Source organism: Lepisma saccharinum, chromosome 12 (assembly GCF_977018435.1).
Source record: "Lepisma saccharinum chromosome 12, izLepSacc3.1, whole genome shotgun sequence".
Lineage (NCBI taxonomy): Eukaryota > Metazoa > Arthropoda > Insecta > Zygentoma > Lepismatidae > Lepisma > Lepisma saccharinum.
This window is the reverse complement of record NC_139240.1, coordinates 39,011,643-39,034,040: the sequence shown is the minus strand read 5'-3', so window position 1 is coordinate 39,034,040 and position 22,398 is coordinate 39,011,643. Positions and strand designations below refer to the sequence as shown.

The window sequence follows — 22,398 nt, the reverse complement described above, 5'->3', positions numbered from 1 at the left end:
AATAATTAAATAATTACAAATGACAAAACCAGCACGAATTTATCACCCATTACTTAAACTAGCAAACAATGCATTAGTAGACTTGCCAGCTCCACTAAATATTTCCTACTGATGAAATTTTGGTTCGCTTATAGGAATATGCCTTTCAATTCAAATCTTAACAGGTCTTTTTTAGCAATACATTATATTTCAAGAACAGATTTAGCCTTTTCTAGAGTAATACACATCTGCCGAGATGTAAACTATGGATGAATACTACGAACTATTCATGCCAATGGGGCCTCCATATTCTTTAATTGTATATATATACATGTTGGACGAGGAATATATTATGGGTCCTATTTGTATCTTCACACATGATCTATTGGAGTTATTATTATATTAACAACAATAGCAACAGCATTTGTTGGATATGTACTACCATGAGGTCAAATATCATTCTGAGGTGCTACAGTAATTACTAACTTACTCTCGGCAATTCCATACTTAGGAACTATACTAGTTCAATGAATTTGGGGGGGATTCGCAGTAGATAGTGCTACATTAACCCGATTCTTCGCCTTTCATTTTTTATTACCATTTATTTTGATAGCAATATCCATAGTCCACCTACTCTTTTTGCACCAAACCGGGTCTAACAATCCACTATCTATTAATAGAAACATGGATAAAATCCCGTTCCACCCATACTTCTCCATAAAAGATATATTAGGATTTATATTTATAATTTTAAGATTAATACAACTCTCACTAATGTTCCCAACAACCCTAGGAGATCCGGAAAACTTTACCCCAGCAAATCCACTAGTAACCCCCGTACACATTCAACCAGAATGATATTTCCTATTTGCATACGCCATTCTGCGATCAATTCCAAATAAACTTGGTGGAGTAGTAGCACTAGTATTATCTATTATAATCTTATTTATTATGCCAATACATCATAAAAGAAATTTTCGTGGGCTACAATTTTACCCCTTAAGGCCGTACTAAAGGCAATTTTGTGGTAATTTTTCGATAACAGATGGCAGCACCGTTTGCCATGGCAACCGAGGGCCATGTTGCCAGATCTCCGCGTAAATATAACCAAGGTACATACATACAGGTAGGTAGATTAGGGTACTCGATATGAGATGACGCCATATTGGTTAAAGGTGAGTTAGTGAATTAAAAGAAAGTAGTAAATCAGGGAAATTGATAATCATGAGATTTTAGTTATATGTTCTTCTTACAGAAATAAGCAATATATCATCAGTGGAGGCTAGTAATAGTCGAAATATTAATATAAAATCCGTTGTTTTATATTAAGTATTTGTTTTAATATTTAGAACGCAGAGAAGAAAATGCAATAATGAGTGTAGTTAAATATCAATATAAAATTCGTTGTTTTATGTTCAGTATTTATTTTAATATTCAGAACGCAGAGAAGAAAATACAATAATAAGTGTAGTTAATTCAAACACGAAACTGACCAAGTGAGGACAATAATTGAAATAATTGAAATAATTGAAACATTTTGTGAATAAGTTTGAAGCAAATGCTGCGTTGACTCAGGCACGTATCCAAGGGGGGCTCAGGGGGCTAGAGCCCCCCGAAAGTTTTCGGTTTACACTAGATAAAATGAGGCTTTTTGGTTTCTTGTGTGTGTGAAATAAAATAATGTGACGAAAATTTAAGGAGAGAAATAATTATCGAGGCAAGGTAAATTTTTCTACAACCCTGTAATTGATAATAGCACGTGTCCAATGTGGGGATAAGGGGAGTCGATCCCCCAGGAAATGTTTCAGTTTACACTAGATAAAGTAGGTTTTTGGATTCTTGAATAATGTGACGATAATTTAAGGAGAGTAATAATTATCTAGGCAAGACAGAAAATGTTCTATAACCCTGTTATTGATAATAGCATGTATCCAAGATGGGGATCAGGGGGGCTCGAGCCCCTTCCAAGGGAAATCTTTTAGTTTACACTACATAAAATTAGGTTTTTGGTTTCTTGAAAGATGCTACGATAATTTAAGGAGATAAATAATTATCGGGGCAAGGTAGAGAATGTTCCATAACCATATTATTGATCATAGCACGTATCCAAGTTGAAGATCAGGGGGCCGAGCCCCCGCAGGAAATCTTATCACTTTACACTGAATAAATTAGTTTTTTGGCTTCTTGAATAATGTGACGATAATTTATGGAGAGTAATTATCGAGGCAAGACGGAGAATGTTCTATAACCATTTTATTGACAATATTGCACGTAAACTTTTCTTGCGTTTTCATTGTTGTTGTCGCAGCGAGCGCGATCATTGTGTAAAGATTTGTCATCATTTGGAAGCTGCACAACAAAGCGTGCCACGAGTAGGACGATTCTTTGTATTATTTAGTCTTTGGAAAGCGGGAAAGGAAACGTTCTTAAATAAGAGGTGGAGTCGAACCACTGCTAATATTAACGAAATGTTTTACCTGCGGAACATTCTAGCATATAATGAAGACGTAAATACCCGGCTTCAATTTCCCGGTTGATCAGTACAACAGAATCTGTTAGTAATTCGAAAATGAAGAGGACTAGTGAGACAATTTCCCGTAAACTACCGAAGTCTACTTCTAGTTCGTGTCCAAAGTTGAAGATATTGACGTCTGTGGAACTCTAGGAGCCTCAGTGTAGTGCTAGTTCGGGGCATGAGCCGAAGAGATCGAAGGTCTAAAGTGAATATTTCAGGAGTACCGGATATTGGGGCGGTTTATTAAGACATAAATAAGTTGCACAGATCAACTGTAATTTTATTTGTGCCCGGGCCAAATTTCGTGTTTACAGTCCGAGACTTTCATGGGATAAAAATGACTTTTATTTAAGCCAACTGGGTTCGACCCACACTCATAAACTTAACCACTACAATGGGACAGCCGAAAATTATATGAATGTCGAGAAGAGAAAGCAGGAAGATGTTGGATATGTAGATATTTTAGCGGAATTTTCAGGCTCTGCCAGGACCCAAACCAGGGTCTCTGGCATGTCGTGCGGTTCCTCTACTGGCATAAGCCAGGATCTTCGAAGGGATGGGGGGGGGGAGTGTTACGTATACTTTTTCTCGGTAGTCAGTCTTCATTTTGCCATATTTTTCTGCATTTGAAGTTCATTTTTTTTTTTTTTTTTTAGAAATACTGGGCCAATGGAGGGTTATGACCCCCATCACGCCACTGGAGATAAATGAGTGAGCATTTTATCATATTGGAAGTCGAAACATTAGATATGTTGGGAACGGAAGGGTTTTCGCTGTGCATTAATTGTTTCTCGATCCAGCAGTGTTCGAGAATACTTCCTTTGTTTCGTGCCGATATATGACAAGACTGCGGAAGCTGTGACGGACAATTTCGAACACTTGCGAGTGCTTAGGCCTGAATATGAACAATTTGGTGGGTTTCAGCTTTTATAAGAGCTGCATACATGGGAAGACAAGACACATTAGTGGTGTTCAGGCTCGAATCAGGGAGAAATATTCGAGAACTGTGTGCATCCAGTTCACAGCCCACAGTTTGAATCTCGCATCGTCGAGTAGATTGTCCATCCATTGTGTAACAGCTTCGTGAAGACACTCAAAGACACCAAAGATGTTTTGATGCCTGATGAGAAGAAACAGACAAACACGTGATAAAAATGGCAGCCTTAAACGGTGGCTACTATTTAGGGGACAGTTGCTCCCCATTTTTTTGCCTCTGCACTATGGCCTCTTAATACTAGGCCATGTCTACCAAGAGAAAGTAAACTTTCCTTGCTCCCCCCCCCTCCCCGCTTTGCCTCCAAAAGGGCACCACTGGCCTTAAATATGCACCTGTGAGGTTCTATCTATACCACTTAAAAATATATTGTCCCCCCTCGCCCCGAAGGGAATTTCTGGATACGTGCCTGCGTTGACTATACACTTCATTTTGTATGACAGTACTTTCTACTTTTGATTGGAGACTTTATACTCTGTCCCAACTATCTCTGCTGCAGCAAGGCTGCACATAGCGGCAGAGAAGGGGTGGGGGATCGAGTGGGCAGAGCGAAGCAGTACACGATGCTGCGAAAGCAGGTAACTACAGCAGCTTTCCGCCGTTCCGCGCAATCCCGTTCCCTCTCACGTGTTCATTGCTAGAGCCGTCTCGCGTCACTACTTGCGCAGAGACTTGCTTTCGTTCGCTCGCTCCAGCGAAGTTCTTTTCTTGTGTATGGAGCGACTGTTCAAAATATTCTTTGGTACAACGTATTCAACGCACCGTGCTTTCGTTGTTGACATACCATTCGCAAGATATTATTTTCTGCACCCTGTATTAGTAAAATGAAATTAAAGATAAAACACATTTTCAATTTTTTCAATTATAAACATTGTTGAAAAATGCTTAAAAGTGTTAATGTTAATTTTTCCACAAGGCCGTAAATTTCAGTTTCCTAATGTATTTTTCTTGCAGAATTACAATTGTTACAAAAAAGTGTTCCATTTTCTCAGGATGACGATAAGACCAAATAATCTTTGTTTATTGTCAATTGTGAATATTCGTCTGAAGAAGATCCTGTTAGAGTGTGGAAACGTTACGTTTTTATGTATATTTTTTTATACTATAAAAGCTTTCCTTCGTCAACATTTTAATGACATGAAAACAAGACTTAACAGTGTTACAATGGAAATTAAATCTCAAATTACTATACTTTAAGAAAATTATTTATTTGAAAACCTTGAATTGATGTTTTAAGTCCTTTTTATGCACAGATAGGCTAATCAGGACTGGACCTACAGTTTAAAGTGGGATCCGAACCACTGTGCAATGCGCCTCCACCATGTATCGAACTTCTTGAGTAGCTACAAGGCGACGACTTTACCACCACGCCATCGGGGAGGCCTTTATTTGAAAACCGGGAATAAAGGTAAACGAGCAGCAGAGTGATTGTTTGTTTGTTTCAAAATACTTAAGTACAATTTTACACAAGTTGCCTCCGCACAATGTCCAAAGTCCTGTTTCAAAGTTCTTCGCGAATTATACTGGTTTGTTCTGCAGCTGTCTTTGTAAGTAACAGTAACATTTTCGAGTAACATTAACTGTAAACTACTTACTTTATGAAATTAGTACCTGAAATTCAGTTATTTTTCCACCTAACTAGTAACTAACTTCGAAGTTAGTTGTACACTCCTGTTCACATAAAGTGTCACTCTTTATAGGGTCGAACAGTTGAAGTATGTACCAATTGATGTGAACAGAAGTGTACAATTACTATTTTTTTTTGCATAGAAAGGAATTTTCTTCTGTTCCATTTTTACAATTTGTTGAATCATATCCTCGCCTGAAAGAATGGATTGAAATCGTGAGACCATGAGAAAAATCTTATTTATTGCCAAGAACCAGAATGTATCTATTCCAAGTGTATTTTAATTAGAATAATTTCGACATAGGGCTATATAATCTCCAACAATCCTCATTGGTATACCACAGTTCAACAGTAATTCTGAATAATATATTGTTTGCTCAACAAAAATACAATAAAATATTATTTTTTCATCTTTAAGTAAAAGATGTGGATTTTATTACCTCTGTATTTACATATAAAATATATTAACTTAGTTATAATTATGTGGTTGATTGATTTAGTTTATTTTACTACGCTTTTCTGCCATTTTTGACTAATCGCAAAGATGAGAACTTGTGATAAATGATGAAACTTATGAAGGATCACATACAAAGCATACCCATGCCGGGATTCGAACCAGAGACTCCTAGCGTCGTAACGCGCTGTTCTAACCACTCCAACACGGACACCAGCAGTTATAATTGAAGACTAAAATTCGTAAACGCTGTAAGTGCCACAATAATTCAAACACCGTTTTCCACGTTAAACTGTGAAATGTGCCATGCTTTATAATGTGGTAAATGTAAAATGTGGCTGGTAGCCCTTTAAGTAGTTCAAAGGGCGTGTAAAGAGGTCACTAGTGTGCACGTTCTTACGGGCTGATGTGCGGAACGATGTGATTTCCCAACACTTTCGCTTTTGGCACTTACAACGTTTACCACTTTTAGTCCTCAATTATATATGAACTTAATGCTAAGTTGTTGGTGGTCATCTGTGGTGAAATGAATAGTGTACTTGCATTTCATGTTCTGAACCATGTCTTACAAGATATAACTAATCTAGAATAAAGTAATTGTAATAGTAACTAAATTAGATACGTTTTAAAGCTACAGTAATTATAACTGCATTTATTTCTCAAGTGATTAACTTTGAATTATTTTGAAAAGTAACTTTCCACACACAGTCGATATCTTAAATAAGATACTCAGATAAGAATTGTGAGAGAAGTTTTCTAAGATACAATATGGTAATAATTACCATTAGAATAAAATTCAAATCATTCAAAAATCATTGCATAAAGGGACTACTAAAACTATATATTCGGGATATACGTATAAATTAACATTAACATTTTTCTTTCAATGCAACTTCATTCTCCTTCTTGCCCATCCTGCAACATTATGTGGTTCTCTCATAGATGCGTATGCTTCTTGCTGTCTTGAAATCATCATTCCATTCAGAAAGCAATAAATATACTAAGATTGTGGGCAAATACCCTTCAAAATTGGAACTAGCAAAAATTTCAAGGAATGTGTGCTATAACTTGACAGACAAGACAAACAAGTTATACCATTCCCATTATTTTCAGTTTCTCAAATATACCGTTCCCAATTGCTGACTACTTGCAACCAGATATTAAGAAGTCTTGCAACATCATTTCTTGAGTGTATATTTTGGACTCTTGATATCTTGTAAACCATCACCATCCAACCATGTATGTGCAAACTGTGTACAGTTCAAACAATCCACACATACGATTTTCATTCCATAGAAGCATATCGACAAACTTCCACGGTATTGGGTTGCCATTGTTAGTCAAATCTGTTGACCTTTTTACAAATTCCAAGGTATTCTTAGAAGACACATCAAATAGATTCTCAAATGTTCATCTGCAAAAGAAGCAAATAAAAATATTGTTAATATGGTGTATGATACTATGAACTTAACAAAGATGAAAAAAATAATTGTCATTACATTGTTACAACCACAGACAAGTTGAGTTAATAATAAAATGAAAACAACTTAGAGATGTTGTGTAAGTGGATGTGAATATAATTGATCTAAACTGCACCATAATGGTTAACGAAGTGCTCCTTTTATAACAGAATTACGAGGGTCACTATTTATATTTTGAGCCTAACAATGAAAAAACAGGAATTTGGCATTGAAAACTGCTTTATTGTTTTTCGAAGTATTCTCCTTTATGGTCAATACACTTTTGCATTCGTTCGAACCATTTGTCAAAGCAGTTTTTCCAATCTTCTTGAGACACCTCCATTATATGGTTTTTGAACGCATCAACCGTCTTCCGCCGACGAAAATCGTTGTCCACGCAATTTATTCTTGACATTCGGGAACAAGAAGAAGTCATTGGGTGCCAAATCAGGACTGTACGGCGGATGACCCATCAATTCGATATTTTGATTGTTCATAAAGTCGGTTCTTAGACGAGATGTGTGACAGCTGACATTGTCTTGATGAAGAATGATTCGACGGCGTTTGTTTGTTTTCCGTATTTGACCGAAGACCTCTGGCAAACAAATTGTTGTGTACCATTCAGAGTTGACCGTTCTACGTTCCTATAAAGGCACAGTTGCCACATGACCAGTTTTCCCGAGAAAACAGGTGACCATTTGTTTCGATGTGCTTCGAGTGCGAACAACTTTTGTTGGATTGGGTTCATCTTGAAACACCCATACAGTCGACTGCTGTTTACGTTCCGGCTCATATGCATATATCCATGATTCGTCACCTGTTACAATCTTATATACGTCTTTTGAAGCACCACGATTGTATTTATTGAGCATTTGTTTGCACCAATTGACGCGAGCGTCTTTTTGAGTTTTTGTCAAATTGTGTGGGATCCAACGAGAACATACCTTTCTCACAGCTAAATGATCATGTAATATTTTATATATGTTGGTGGAACTAATGCCTATGGTTGCCTCAATCTCACAGTATGTCACATGACGATCTTGCAGTATTAGGTTTTGCACAGCATCAATGTTTTCTTGAACAACAACTGATTTTGGACGACCTTCGCGAATCTCGTCGGTGAGCGAATGGCGGCCACGATTAAATTCGTTATACCAGCGTTTCACAGTGGCAAAGGATGGGGCTTCATCGCCAAATGTGGAAGTAAGTTGATCGATGCACTCTTGTCTTGATAATCCACGTCGAAAATCGTAAAAAAATCATCGCACAAAAATGTTCACGAGTTAATTCCATTTTATTGTTGTCGCGCAATCTCCAAGGCAACATAAACAACACAAATGAAGCTATTGACAAAACATTTGAAGTACGTTATGGTCAATAATGCCAGACGATTCCGTGCAAACGTCAAATCGCGCCTAACTTCAATCAGTGTTGCCAAGGCTCAAAATATAAATAGTGACCCTCGTATATTAATAAAAGGTTTGATTCACGGCATCAGCTCACTTCAGTGACTCAGATCTATCTTTACAGTGCATGTTAAATATGACCATAGGCGTGCGCAGACCCTCTGATTAGGGGGGGGGAGCAAAAACCTTGAAAGTTTAGTCAGAAAAGAAAAACTTCACTTTTAGTTCTATTGCATTGATGGGTATATGTGTGTGTATGTATATGACATATTATTTATATACATTACATAATCAATTCAACCGCCCCATAACAAACCAATAGGAAAAATGTTATAAAAGATTTCACGATCCAAATTTTTGCAAAGTGAAAACTGTATTGATTTAATATGGCGCAAAAAAAAAAATCACGGGACGCCATGGCGTTCTCTTTTACAATTTTTCTCATTCAGATTGTTCAGCGGCCAGGGACAACTCCCCCGTCCCCTATCTATGACTATGAACTTGACAAGACTGCAAGAAAAGCAGATATTGCGAGCGAACCGAGCAAGAAAATTTTACGAAATGTATTTTTGTTTGTATATAAAATTTGAAGTCGAGGGGGCAATTGCTCCTCTGTGCCACCGTACAAGTGCTCCTGACCGTCAGGAAAAAATGATGATAGAAAAACGTGAAAACTAATTCCATTTTGAGTATCCTATTGTCCTGCTACTCTTAATTTCTGCTAGTTTTACTTTCTCTTAATTCAATTTTTGCCCTCCTAGAATTGATTTCCGTCCAAGGTTGTGATAAGGCAATGCCCCTCTGCCCCCTTGTGGTTGCGCCACTGCAACCAATATCGTTTAATAAGTCATAAGATTCCTCTACACTAAATTTCTAGTTGAAAGTATAATAATGTAGGGGCATGGAACGTCTAGAAGGGGGGCAAGGATTACCACACCTCCCTCTTCGAAAACGAATATCTACCTAAAAGTATATATTTCACACGTATAATTTTATTTTAGTCATAGTAATTTACATTAATTATTGCGTATGTAATGGAGGGACGCAAGTATGAGATAATTTCAAATTCAAGTGGTGTTTTTGAGGGGGAAGCACTATTATCGGGGTAATATGCCCCACGGAAAAATATCTTGCCTGTCCCTATGTGGAAAAAATCTGCGAACGTCCGTGAGCCCCCCCTTGCCCCACCTTGCGCACGCCTATGAATAGGACTTTGACTTCAGTAGGTTATTGAATCAAATATTCGTAACATAATCTGGACAAATTATGATTTCTCTGAAAATCACTCAATCTTACCCACAAATAAATAATTGGCCTTGCACTTGTAAAATATGTGAACTTCTAATATTTACTAATCTATACTAATTTGTAAATTCTCAGTAAACACGCAAACTATTGTTTGGTAGACTGTTAGGACTTTACTCTTTTAGCTGTTAGGGTGTACTTTTACACTTTAAATACATAAAGCTTGAACTTATTGGAAATGTTGCGCTACCATTACAAGGCGTTCAAAATTATGAAAGAACGAGAAAACCAAATGTTTTATACAGCTTACAAAACCGGTTTTCTGACCTGATTCTGTGAATGAAGATAACAGAACGTTGTCCAGAACTTGCACAAAATTCTGGGATCTCACAATAAATCTATTCCAATCCAACCTAACAGCTTAACCTACTTATTGCATTTAACATTTGCGAGCTTTATGAACTGTGTTCAAGTTTCAAAAACATAAAAGAGAAAAATCTTGTTCAAAACAGGTCAGAAACAACTCGTTTCAACCTTGTACAAGGGCAAAGTGAAACTATAATGAACGACTGATTTGTAATACAAATTCCGATGTACGTACATTTGAATAGCACCAGTGAAATACGAAAATAATCTCCCAAGAACGATAGTAGAGAATTTTGTGCAATATCGATTTAACGCCAGAATATAATCTATATCAAGGTATTTCATGCTCTAGTAATAATCACAAAACTGTAATATCTGCATTATGCCTAATTTAATATAACATTCTCTTCTGATTTTACAATTGCAAAGAATTATGAACTTCGTTTGTAAGGAAAAATGCGTGCTGCGTTGTAAAGGTTGAGACGTTGAAGCGATATTCTCACAGAAATTATATCGGAAGGTATTTCCTCATATAAATAAATCATACATTCTGCATCACTCTTGCATATTGCAAACGTTTACTTTTGATGGATTAAGCAACAAGCATTTAAATATAAGACTTACCTTTCAGTTTTTTCCGATGTTTCCTTCTTCCAACATGTACTGGATTCGTTATTCTCTGGTAACTTTGTTTAACTTTCACGATTTCGACGCACTTGTATTGATCATATCGTTAGAAAACACGGCGTGAAATATCGGCAACAGTGTTGACTAAAATCTGCACCACGGAGTATATTGCGACGAAACGCCACTTCAAAAGTTTTAATGATAGGCACTACTCTCTGAAGGTACGAAATGTTTTCATTTTTTCACATAGTATTTCAGATGCTTGCGGGAAGAACATGTGATCTTTGTTTCACCACGAAATCTTCCATACTCGTCATAAAAGAAAGAAAATGCACCGGTATTAACAAAACTACCACTTCAGCGCCATCTGTACGGAGCAGTTTGAACATGACGGAGACCTTATATTTTCTGTTATTTACTTAAATCCCTTCAATTGTAACAGAATTATAAGGTTCACATGTTCTAGTGAATAAAACAATCTTTTATATCGGAAAATTTCTTCCTTACCGAATCTATATTAGTTGTACAGTCGGATCCATAAGTATTGTTCAGCAAATTGTCCATGACTATTTTCGTTGGTTATTATCTTCACCCTACGTATTTTTAAGAACTGTATTTTTACGTATACTGGTTCAGAGGTTCTAAGCAGATTGTTTGGTGTTTTGTGTCAGTTCTTGAAGCTCTCATTACATAAAACAAAGGAAGTAAACGTGGTGATGAACAATTTGCTTGGTAATACTTAAGGATCCCACTGTACGGTTACCCTTAGAAATTTGGGTCTATGCTTTAGCATGGCTTTAGAACCCCCTTAAACCAAATATTATTTTGATTAATATTTGCAACCTTTATCTTATTAACTTGAATTGGAGCCCGACCAGTAGAAACTCCATATATTATTACTGGACAAGTATTAACAATTATATATTTTATATATTTCATTATATCCCCCGCAACACTACTACTATGAGATAAAATTTTAAAAAAATGACTTCTTGACTGAAATTTAAGTGTATGTCTTGAAAACATAAAATAGAATGTAAATATTCTAGAAGTCTTCACATTCTAATTATTATGCAACTAAATATAAATTGATACAATCAACCCCCTAAAACCAACAAAAAAAATAATAATTTAAAGAAACCGGAAGAAAACTCCTTCAAGCTAAATATATAAGTTTATCATAACGAAATCGCGGTAGTGTACCCCGAACCCAAATATAAATGAATCCTAAAAAAATAACCTTTAAATAAAAAAAATAAGAAAAGTGGTAGCCCCCCCAACAATAAAATTCTAAATAAAACACTTATAAATAAAATGCTAGCATATTCAGACATAAAAATTAAAGCAAACCCCCCCAGCACTGTATTCAACATTAAATCCAGAAACAAGTTCAGACCAGGGAGTCGTAACGTAACGAAATGGAACGGTATTTTCAATTACGGTTTCCGTTACGTTACAACCAGAAACAGAATAACCTTTTTCGTGAACAGAAACGTTACCTCAGGTATATAAACATTACGTTACAGGTGTGCATAACGGTACCGAACCATAACTGATCTCTAAAGGAGTAGGTCTTTACGTGACACTTTAATGTTCCATCCATTGCCGGCAACCAGTAACGTTACAGGGTAAGAAAGAGGTTCGTCACGTATTGACTAGTAACTTTAGTGTGTGTGGAAAGTGATAGTAACGTTACAATTAACCAGTAACTTAATTGAGGTCACGGCTGTAAAAACGTTACACTCCTTTTTTTCAAAGCAACAACGTTATTTATAGCTGGTATCATACAGACGTTCCGATGTGCAATACCGTGTCCGATGCCGTGTTCCGGAGAGAATAACATAGGTCTCTCGTATAATTGTGCTCGTTACTTTTGTAACGTTACAGTTCTTTTCCTCCACAAAAGTCTGTTTCGAAAAAGTGATACACATATCCGTTACGAATAGCAAATACCGTTATCGAAGGCGTTTTCGAAGAAGCTTCATAATTATGATCGGCATCATACTAACATTACAGTACTTTGACCCCTTGAAAGTCACTAAGTTATAATACGTATTTTCGTTTTTGATGTCAGTGAAAAAATTAAATTGTAAAACAAAACGTTTGAAAACATCAGTAAACAAGATTCGGCGTGACTAAAGTTCTGGTAATTGGAATTTACTTATTAACTATGTATTTATCACAAATATATTTATTTTCTGCATACTTAATCGCTTTATGTGAATTTGTTCTAATTTGATTATTTATGGTAGATGAATTTTAACATGTACGTTCACTTTATACGGTAGCAAAGCAAACGTTTGTTGAGGGAAAACGTTTATATCTATCTATCTATCTCTCTCTCTCTCTGTTTACATGTATTACATATTTTTTTTTTAAAAAAAATACAGTTGTTTGGCGATGAGAATGATTCGTGCTTAGATTAAGTTGCTGAAGGACGAAACATAAAGGACCAACCATGGTCGAGCCAAAAAATCAACGTGCCACGCGTTCGTCCACCTAAGCGAGAGGCAAGCTTTCTCCTATCGGAAGACGAAAAATAATTGCTTGCTTCGCGACCTTGAGAAGGCGAACAGAACTGATAGCAGCAGCACCAAGCAAAATCGAAAATCTGAATCCTGAAACTTTGTACACGTGACCTTCGATCACAAAGCATCCGAGTAGACAACGCCTTGGGGCTATATGAAAGGCACTTTTGGCAAGTAGAAAATGCGTAGAAACGAAATGTTAGATGTAATTGTTGTACGAAACAAACGGCACCGCGTTTGTGCAACTGGTCTGTAGCTAGACAGGGCCATTGGACTCTCAAGAAGGCAAGAATTGTATGGAAAGTGATTCTCAAAACTAAGCGAATAAAAGGACAGTATATTTATCATTTACAAGGGCCCTCATCCGCTTACAATTTTGAAAATTACTTTCAGTAATTCTTGTCTTCTTGGACAGGAGGTGCATTAAACTTTTTGGTGTAGAAACAGACAGAACGTCCGCCTACCTACCACGTTTGAAAGAAGGGCATAGACAGACAAGAAAGTAATTTTCAAGAACGCAAGAACGGCAGTCGACATGGACATTGAGCAACGTGTGACTGAGAAATACAATCGGAACAAAGGACAAGATTATTCAAGAAACAGTAATTTTATAAAACTTCCTATCATTAACTCAAACTCAGTTCATCCTTTTATCCTCTTTTGTTTGTTATACTTTTGTATTATTCATGTTTTATATCGCTTTTCTGCCACTTGTAGATAATCGCGACGATGAAGATGAATGATGATCATATTAAATCTATGAAGGGATGCTTACAAAAAAAACAGCCATGCCCAGATGTCTACTCGAACTTGAAATGTTTGGTACTGAGTGTATGAGTGGATCACTAAACGACTTCGGCCTTCGAGGCTACGGTTTCAGTTGCAACATGCAGTATAATTACGTTTCTACTACTCTGTATTGACCAAAGCATGTGGTATGTATCCTTCATTTTACTTTAAAAGCCCCCTTGATACATGAGATACTACAAATAATTTCAGGCATACCCTCGAATTCTGATTGCCTGGTACTTTTTTTTTAACTAAGTAATGAAGTGACGTTTATATTGATATTAGGCCTACGACTAGCTCGAACTAAAAACTCTTGTGAAATACTGTGTATATGTTATCCTTGTGAAGTGAGGAACTTCATATTTTGCTAACAAAATATGTATGAAAAATTATATTTGTAGCTACTACTTGAAGAATTCAAATTATTATTATGATGGAATTTCAACTTAAGTATACTCTGCATATAATGTGTAATCGGAGAGGAGTTTTTGTCTCGCAGTCAATATATTTTTAGTTGAGGAACTCGAGAGTAAGTTGGAAATATATAATGACCCACGTTGTGGTGTGCTGTTCGATTAATCAGAATTGGAGTGAGAGAAATCTGTAGTTAACTTCATTCAACACGTCAATTTGTAACTGTGAATGCAAGTTTTCTTTGATTTAGCAGGAAATCAGTCTGCTATTGTTGTAAGTAATAAATGGAAATATATATATTTTCTGCTCGAGTAGGAATCCGCAGCCGTTATCCAATCAATCAGTTTCTGTGTGTGAAACTTCTGTCTAGGAAAGCTACATACAATTTGCTTTTAATAACAGCAGCTTCAAAATAACCTATCCATTCTTGTCATGCCAAGTAATGTTTGATTTTGATTTGTTATATTTAACTTTGGTTTTATGCCACTTTTGGCTAATCGCGAAGACGAGGATGGGTGATGAAATGACAAAATTGATGAAAGGACAAAACAAAGAAAATAATGCACAGGCTGTGATCCGAACTCGGAACCTGTGGCGTCGTATTGCACTGTGCTAACCACTCCGCCACGGAGCTCAAAGTAATGTTTGACCATACATTGTTCATGAAATAAAAACATAACATATACAGTGGCTCACATTAGTAATCAAATACGTAGCATCTTGCTGCATTTCTTCACAATATTTGAAAATTAACAACATGTACATAAATATAAACGATGGTGAAATATTTATACTCATTTCTTAAAGTTATATGTAACTTTCTTTTTAAATTTTGGGTGCGTCAGCACTTAGGCTATTTTGCACCCGCTACGTTATACGGGGTGCAGCCCCTTACCATAACAAATAACATAACTGTAATGTCGCATAACAAAAATATTAAAATATTCTGACAGGTTAAAAGCTGAGGCTGTAAACAGGCACTCAGCGCATATGACAGAAAGCAGGAGAACACACAGAATTATACTGGCCATAGGGCCAGTCGCCAGAGTCTCGTTAGTCTGCAAAGAGCAGTCCAGGGTGTACTACGTGGAATGAAGTTGAGGATTGGATGTAATACGTGGAAGGTCACCCCTTACACCCCTGTTACGTTTTCAAATCTGAAAATAGTTATTATGTTTGGATGTGAAAAAAGAGATCACTTTAATATTCAGACAAATCGTGAAAGCCTTCTGTTTCTGTTAAGCTACGTTACCATTCTGACAAGTTCCAGACCCATGACGCGCAACATGTGCCGGCGCATGTTGCGCGTCATTCAGTGCACTGTTTCCAATTCAAAACTACTTCTGCAAAATACGCCCGCAACAGCACCGGAGTGCAGGACTTGTGTGTACCGTTGTTCCATTGTGCTTTAGAGTAGTCGGTGTTTCTTCTCTTGTATTGTAATAATTTGGTAGTGATTTAACTTGTGTAAAGATGAACAATACAACTATGGCGGGTTTTGTGGTTATGGCAGGCGCGTACCATGAACTTGTAAAAATGAGAGGCGAAAACGACCTAGATGGTGGATTAGAAGTTTTCTAGCGAAAATAAATTCGGAAGGAGCATATAACTCGTTGATGAGAGACTTACGTCTTCAGAGTGGATACGAAAACTTTGTAAGAATGACTGTAAGTGATTTTGCATTGTTATTAAATCTTGTTGGACCACAGATTGTAGTCGCGTCGTCTGTTTCTAATCTAGTGCGCATGCCCCAGGAACTTGCTGCAGGCTGTTTCCATTGTCCGCGGCGCATGTTATGCGTCTTAATTGTTGGGGCAATTTTGTCCCCGGCACTTGCGCCGCGGCATGTTGCAGACAGTTTCCATTTCAACAAATGCTTGGCACATGCAGCGTCGCATGCCGCGCGTCATGTTGCACGGCAAATTTGTGGTAATAGAAACGAGGCTTTACATAGTTTTTTTCTACTGGTCAACTACAGTGCGGGGAAGGAACAATTGATGCTATTTCCTGACTACATTTGTTACCAGTAGCTGCATTTCTCCCTGACTGAAGTACGAGAAAAATGGGTAACAAAAACAAAAATACAACATTTGACGAATGGCAGCTATTTATGTTTACCGTACCTAACCAAAGGGTACAGGGAAATTGAAAATGTTAAGTAGTACATGTAAGCGTACCGTGGGTGATGCAATAAAACGTAATGAAAAGCAAAATGAGGTAGATTCCGTATCACAGAAAATTCAACCAAGAGAAATAGGAGAACGAAATGAACGAGCTTCAGTATAAAAAATCTAGACCCTTTCCTCATCCCCACCCCCTTTCCAAACCAAGAGCTCCGAAAGCAGCTGTGCAACTTGGAGCAGGCATTGGGACTGCTGTACGGTTCAGTAGCGTTTCGTCCGAAAGCGAAATTTCTGGGAAAATGCTACAGTTCGTCTGCGACGGTTTAATGAGTTGCGTTTCGTTCTAGCCTGGCTGATGATGAGTCACACCTTGACTAACCACTGGCAGCGATGGAATTGGTGACTAATATACCTCGGTTTACAACTTTTAAAACTACATTGCATAGACAGCGGAGTGCAGACTCAAGACAAATTGTCGAGAGAGAGGTCCCGGGTTCGATACCCGGTGGACGCACAAGTGGTTCGGATCCCACTTTAAACTGTAGGTCCAATCCCTATTAGCCTTAATGTGCATAAAGTGGACTTAAAACAACAAATCAAATCAAAACAAATCGTCGAGAGGAAGTGAACTTGGATCTAGAAATTTTAGTCATGTCAGATGGCAACACTTTCTTACTATCTGACAACTATGAAGGTGAGATTTGCAATTTCCAGAGGGAAAGAAATATTAAAACAACAAAAAGATATTTTCTTGGATGGAGCATTTAAGAGTGTTAGCAAGAGTTTGCTTCATTAAACACTATTAGGATGGTAGCCCTCGGACGAAACGCTACTTGGTCAGGTAACCGTAAGTTGCCTGTTCCTGGAATTCGGACGCGAAACGCTACGCCACGTGCTGTACACCTGGCGGTTCAGAAAGCGACGATGAGCATGAGCGACGAATGCTGAAACTGATGAAGGGACACACACAGAGAACACTCATGTGCAGGTCGGGATTCGAAACCGGGACCCCTGGCGTCGTAGTGCGCTGTGCTAACCACTCTGCCACGTAATATTTTTATTTACTCATTTTTAGCTACTTCCTTTTAAACTAACTAACTAACTAACTCTCTAGCTTTCTTAAACCCGAAGGTTCATGGCTGCAGCAACACAGGCCTTCCATCTGTCCCTATATTGAGCAAGATCTATATACTCTTTTCCATCCCTACCGATTTCCTTTAGGTCCATCTCAACGTTGTCCCTCCATCTTGGTCTTGGCCTTCCTATAGGTCTCTTACCATCAGGTTTCCCAACAAGAATCCTATAAACTCCTCTTTCCTCTCCCATTCGTGCCATATGGCCTGCCCACCTAAGTCTTCTTGATTTAATTAGTCTAATAACATCTGGACATGAATACAAATTATGTAGTTCTAAATTATGTAACCTTCTCCACTCACCTGTCTCCTCATCCCTCCAAATATTTTCCTAAGAACCTTATTTTCAAATACTCTGAATTTATGTTCCTCTTTCAATGTAAGGGACCAAGTTTCACACCCATACAATACGAGTACTGCATACAAAATTACTGTTTTGTATATTTTAACTTTTAGTTTCTTAGTTATTAAACTAGAAGACAAAAGTTTATGAAGAGAGAAGTAACATGCATTTCCTGAATTAAGCCTACTTTTTATTTCCTCTTTAATATAATTTTAATTTGTTAATATTACTCCTAAGTATTTGAATTTGGAAACTGGTTCAAACGAGTTGTTATAAATAATTAGATTTTGATTATTACCTAACACTTGGTTTCGGCCTGTAAGCATATATTTAGTTTTCTCTTTGTTAACTTCCAAACCTATGTCTTTAGCAGTTTTGAAAAGTATTTTAGCATTATTCTTAATTGTATTTATATCATCCCCTAATAAGTCTACATCATCTGCATATGCTAACAACTGAGTCACACCATTTAATTTTAGTCCTTCGTTAGTTTCTTTTACCTTCCTAACAGCATATTCTAAGACAAAATTAAAGAGCAATGGATATAATGCATCTCCTTGTTTCAACCCATCATGAATTGTAAATTTGTCAGACACATAAATACCCACACGAATTTTACTTTCTGTTTCACTGGTGCATACTTTTATCATATTAACAAGCTTCTTAGGTATTCCAAATTCGACTAATATATTATATAATTTATCTCTTTTGACCGAATCATATGCTTTTTTGAAATCAATGAATACCTGATGGACATTTTGATTATATTCCCACTTTATTCAAGTGACTTCCTTTTACCTACGCTAAAAGAAGAAATTTAAAAAAATGAATGTCTTTTTTTCAACATGTCCATTGAGAATGTAAATGATCTGTCCATTTTTTTATTTTGTCAGGAAATCTTTAAAGTTTGACATTATAGTTATTGGATCTTTGTCTCCATTGCACTGAAAGTTTACATCATTGCAAAGGTTGATATATCTATCTACCAGATAGAACACTGGAATTGAATGAGATTAGGTAGTTGTTCTGTAATGGAGATAACACAATTCCATTATAACTTTGTCATTCGGTAAAATAATCGATTACTTTGATTTCACTATTATTCAAAATGTATCTATATGTTAAAAGCAAAAGTAAGAACCGAAGTCCACCATGCCAGCAACGCTACTACTTCTAAGCAGCTCCCACAATTGACTGAGGTTAGAATGAAAGTTTGTCTTGTTTTAAGTTCAGTTGTATGCACAGATAGTCTAATTGGGAGTGGGCCTACAGTTTAAAGTAGGAAATGAACCACTGTGCCTCCACCAGGAATCGAACCCGGTTAGAATGCAAGTGGTTTCTCATACTCAGATGGCAATTGTAGTTGATTGAGGGAAATTGTAGGCTGCAATTGTTTCATCTCTTATCGTCTGATGTCTACATACAAGCAATTTGGTATATTGAGTGTGTTTTTCGTTCATCTACGAAATATGGCAGCAGCCACGAGAATGCAAACTCAAGACAGGCGCACAAATTTGGAAGTAGTAAATACTGTATAGATGAATGAACAGAGCAAAATTTAAATTAACACACAAGTTTTGCTTTCGAAAATCTTAGCATGCTGTGGAGCAAATTGTGGTTTTGCATTAAAGGGAAGACACGCGAATACCACTACTCACTCGTGGATGTAGTGATCGAAGTGGTAGTTTGTAGCTAGGGTAAAACGAGCCTTGGAAATCGGTCGGGAAGTTGTTTGTTATTGTTTCACATAATTTGTAGGTAGTCACACGTAGTCTGAGAAACAGAAAAGTCACACATACAAGAACCTTGCTTGCAGGCCACGGATAATAATCCTGGGGAAGTGGCGCTACCAGCTCCTATTTTCCAAAATTTGGCACGTTAGGTATTACACCAGATGTGTCATTTGGGTATGATACATTTTTATTATATTCCTGTGGAGATTCGAACAGTGTTCTCGGCTTGCGAGCCAGCTTAAATCGGCGTTAGCGTCCAATGTTTCGAGCGCATACCTTGCTCCCATCATAGGTAGAGAGCATCCTGCTTAGAGCAATGTATGCACTCCATTAGTTTGAGAAAATCTAAAATAAGAGGAATTCCTATCCCTGTTCTCGTGTTGATATTTCCTGGCAAATAAGAGGCTGTCGCGGTCTATTGCCGCGCTATACATTGAAGAAACAATGCTTTCTAACGACAGCCATGTCGGGCAGATTTCAGTTGTACATTGGCATTTATCTTATTCGTATATTTTCAAGTTTAGAACTTGGATTAAATTATTTATAGTTAATTGTTTTTATAATTCATGTATATATTACGTTTCTTTATATTTTATAATATCATTCACGTATTTTTTTTTACTTTCTTTTTCGCGTATTTTTGCAACATTTATTCAGAATTTATAGGATCCCAAATAATATATGCAACGTTTTCATTGTTTTTGAAGCACAAGTTAAATACATTTCTTCTTAATATCGATTTTTGTTCAACAATGTACAAGATTGAAGTACTTTGTCTTCCTTATAAACTAAATCTTTATTTAATCATTTTTTATGTACAAGGGCAAATATGATTTATTTGATAAAATCAGTTTAGTTATTTCTATATAGTTTAATATTGTAATATTATAGCAAAGTATTTCTCCCTCGTTTTCAATAAAATATCGTATTCCTATTGGCTGTTTATGTTAGGAGTAGGGGAACCACGCTTCGTGTTCTTTGCGATGTAAAAACTTCCACGTTGGCATTTTTAATTGTTGCCAACCTTAACTTTAGCTTAATATCGCTAATTAACATTGATGTGTTATATAAATTATCAGTTTTGCTTGTGTTATTTTATGTTATGAGTTTGTATTGTAAGTTAGAACAATCTGTTATGCTGCGCCTCGCGCTTGAGGTAGCAGTTGAGGTCTTGCTATTAACTGTGAAAGCGGTGCGCGGACTCTCGTGTTAAATAAATTGCTTATGACTGCCTGCGAGCGTGCATGACCCAATAAATTATAACTTTTAACTTGTGCGAATCAGTATGTACGCGCGCGATTCGTGATTAAAGATTTGGACATTTTAATTATAAAGTATTTGGAATTTTATTTACTGTCACGTGTCGCAATTCGGTGGTTTCCTTCCTGGAGGAATGTGGATCGTCTTAATCCCGATCCCTGAGTGAGAACTGGTGCTCCCAACTGACCAGCCGGAGCAAGGAGCGGTGTGTTGCCAATTCGGCATACCCTGGAGTTACGAGTGGTGGCACGTTGCAGCTTTATACTCAGAAGTCGATACCAAAGGTTCATGGACGTCTGCAGGATTTTTTTTCCAGGGGGGGGGGGCAAACAAGGTGCATGTTCCCCCATAACAGTGTTGTCTCCTCAAAAGCCATTGCTTTAATTTGAAGTTATCATGTTCATGCAATAATTAACATTATTATTATAGCTAAAATGCAATTGCGCGATATGTATAATTTTTGGTTGACTTTCCTTTTCCAGGTGGGTCGTGCCCTTGCCTCTTTTTCGGACATTCATGCAAAGGTTCTATTTTTATTTCGCGTCTACCACTTTCGGTTAATCGCGATGATAAAGGATGTGATAGGTGATGGAAGTGGTATAAAGACAAATGACCCATCCATATTTTCTAATCCGACAGACTTCGCAGTTTATTACGCTAACTAATTTGCCACGGGATCGGCTTCTTCGTGTTTGTCTGCTCATCAAATGATTGATTAGTTATTCAAACTATATAGGTAGCAAAGCTATATAAAATAACGAAACAGAAAAAAAAAATCCACTTGACGTCTTGTAGTACTATCATCAACCTACAATTTCATGCTCTCAAATCCACACAGAAAACTTCTTGTGGCATTAGTTTTACGGAATGGCCTTTGGGAATAAAGATCGCCCATTTCCTGGTTCAGCTCGAAACAATTCAGATGCCTTATCGAAGCTGCTCTTGAACACGCAGGGTTTCTAACCTACTTCGCCGTAAATCAGTTGTTGTATATTGTTTAATATGATGTATGGTAGAGCCAACCGCAGATTAAATAGGAGGAAAAAGACTTTTTCCGACGGAAAATAAGTTGGCAATGCTGCGAACACCGAGGCATTCTTGATAAGACGCTTGAGGAGGGTCGAGAAAACTTTCCTGAAAAAGCGCAACCCCAGTATCGAAGGTCATGCTACACGTGGATTGGCAACTTTCGGGAGCATGCTGTCTGCCTACACAATTCTACCAAAATACCTGTTTGAAAATGAATCTTCTGCTCGCATTTTAGTTTTCAAATGTAGTTCTGACATTCTAGTCATTTTGCAATTATTTTTATTTGTACTTATTTTGCTTTGCTTTTATGTCACTTTTATAATTAATCGAAACTATGAAGATGGATGATAAATAGATTAAATTGATGAAGAGA

The 22,398-nt window shown here is 37.0% G+C and overlaps 1 pseudogene; it reads left to right on the top strand.

The window, feature by feature from the left end:
* Window positions 1-19: 19 nt before the first annotated feature.
* Window positions 20-11,640, top strand: LOC145996547 (cytochrome b pseudogene; annotated as a pseudogene).
* Window positions 11,641-22,398: the final 10,758 nt, after the last annotated feature.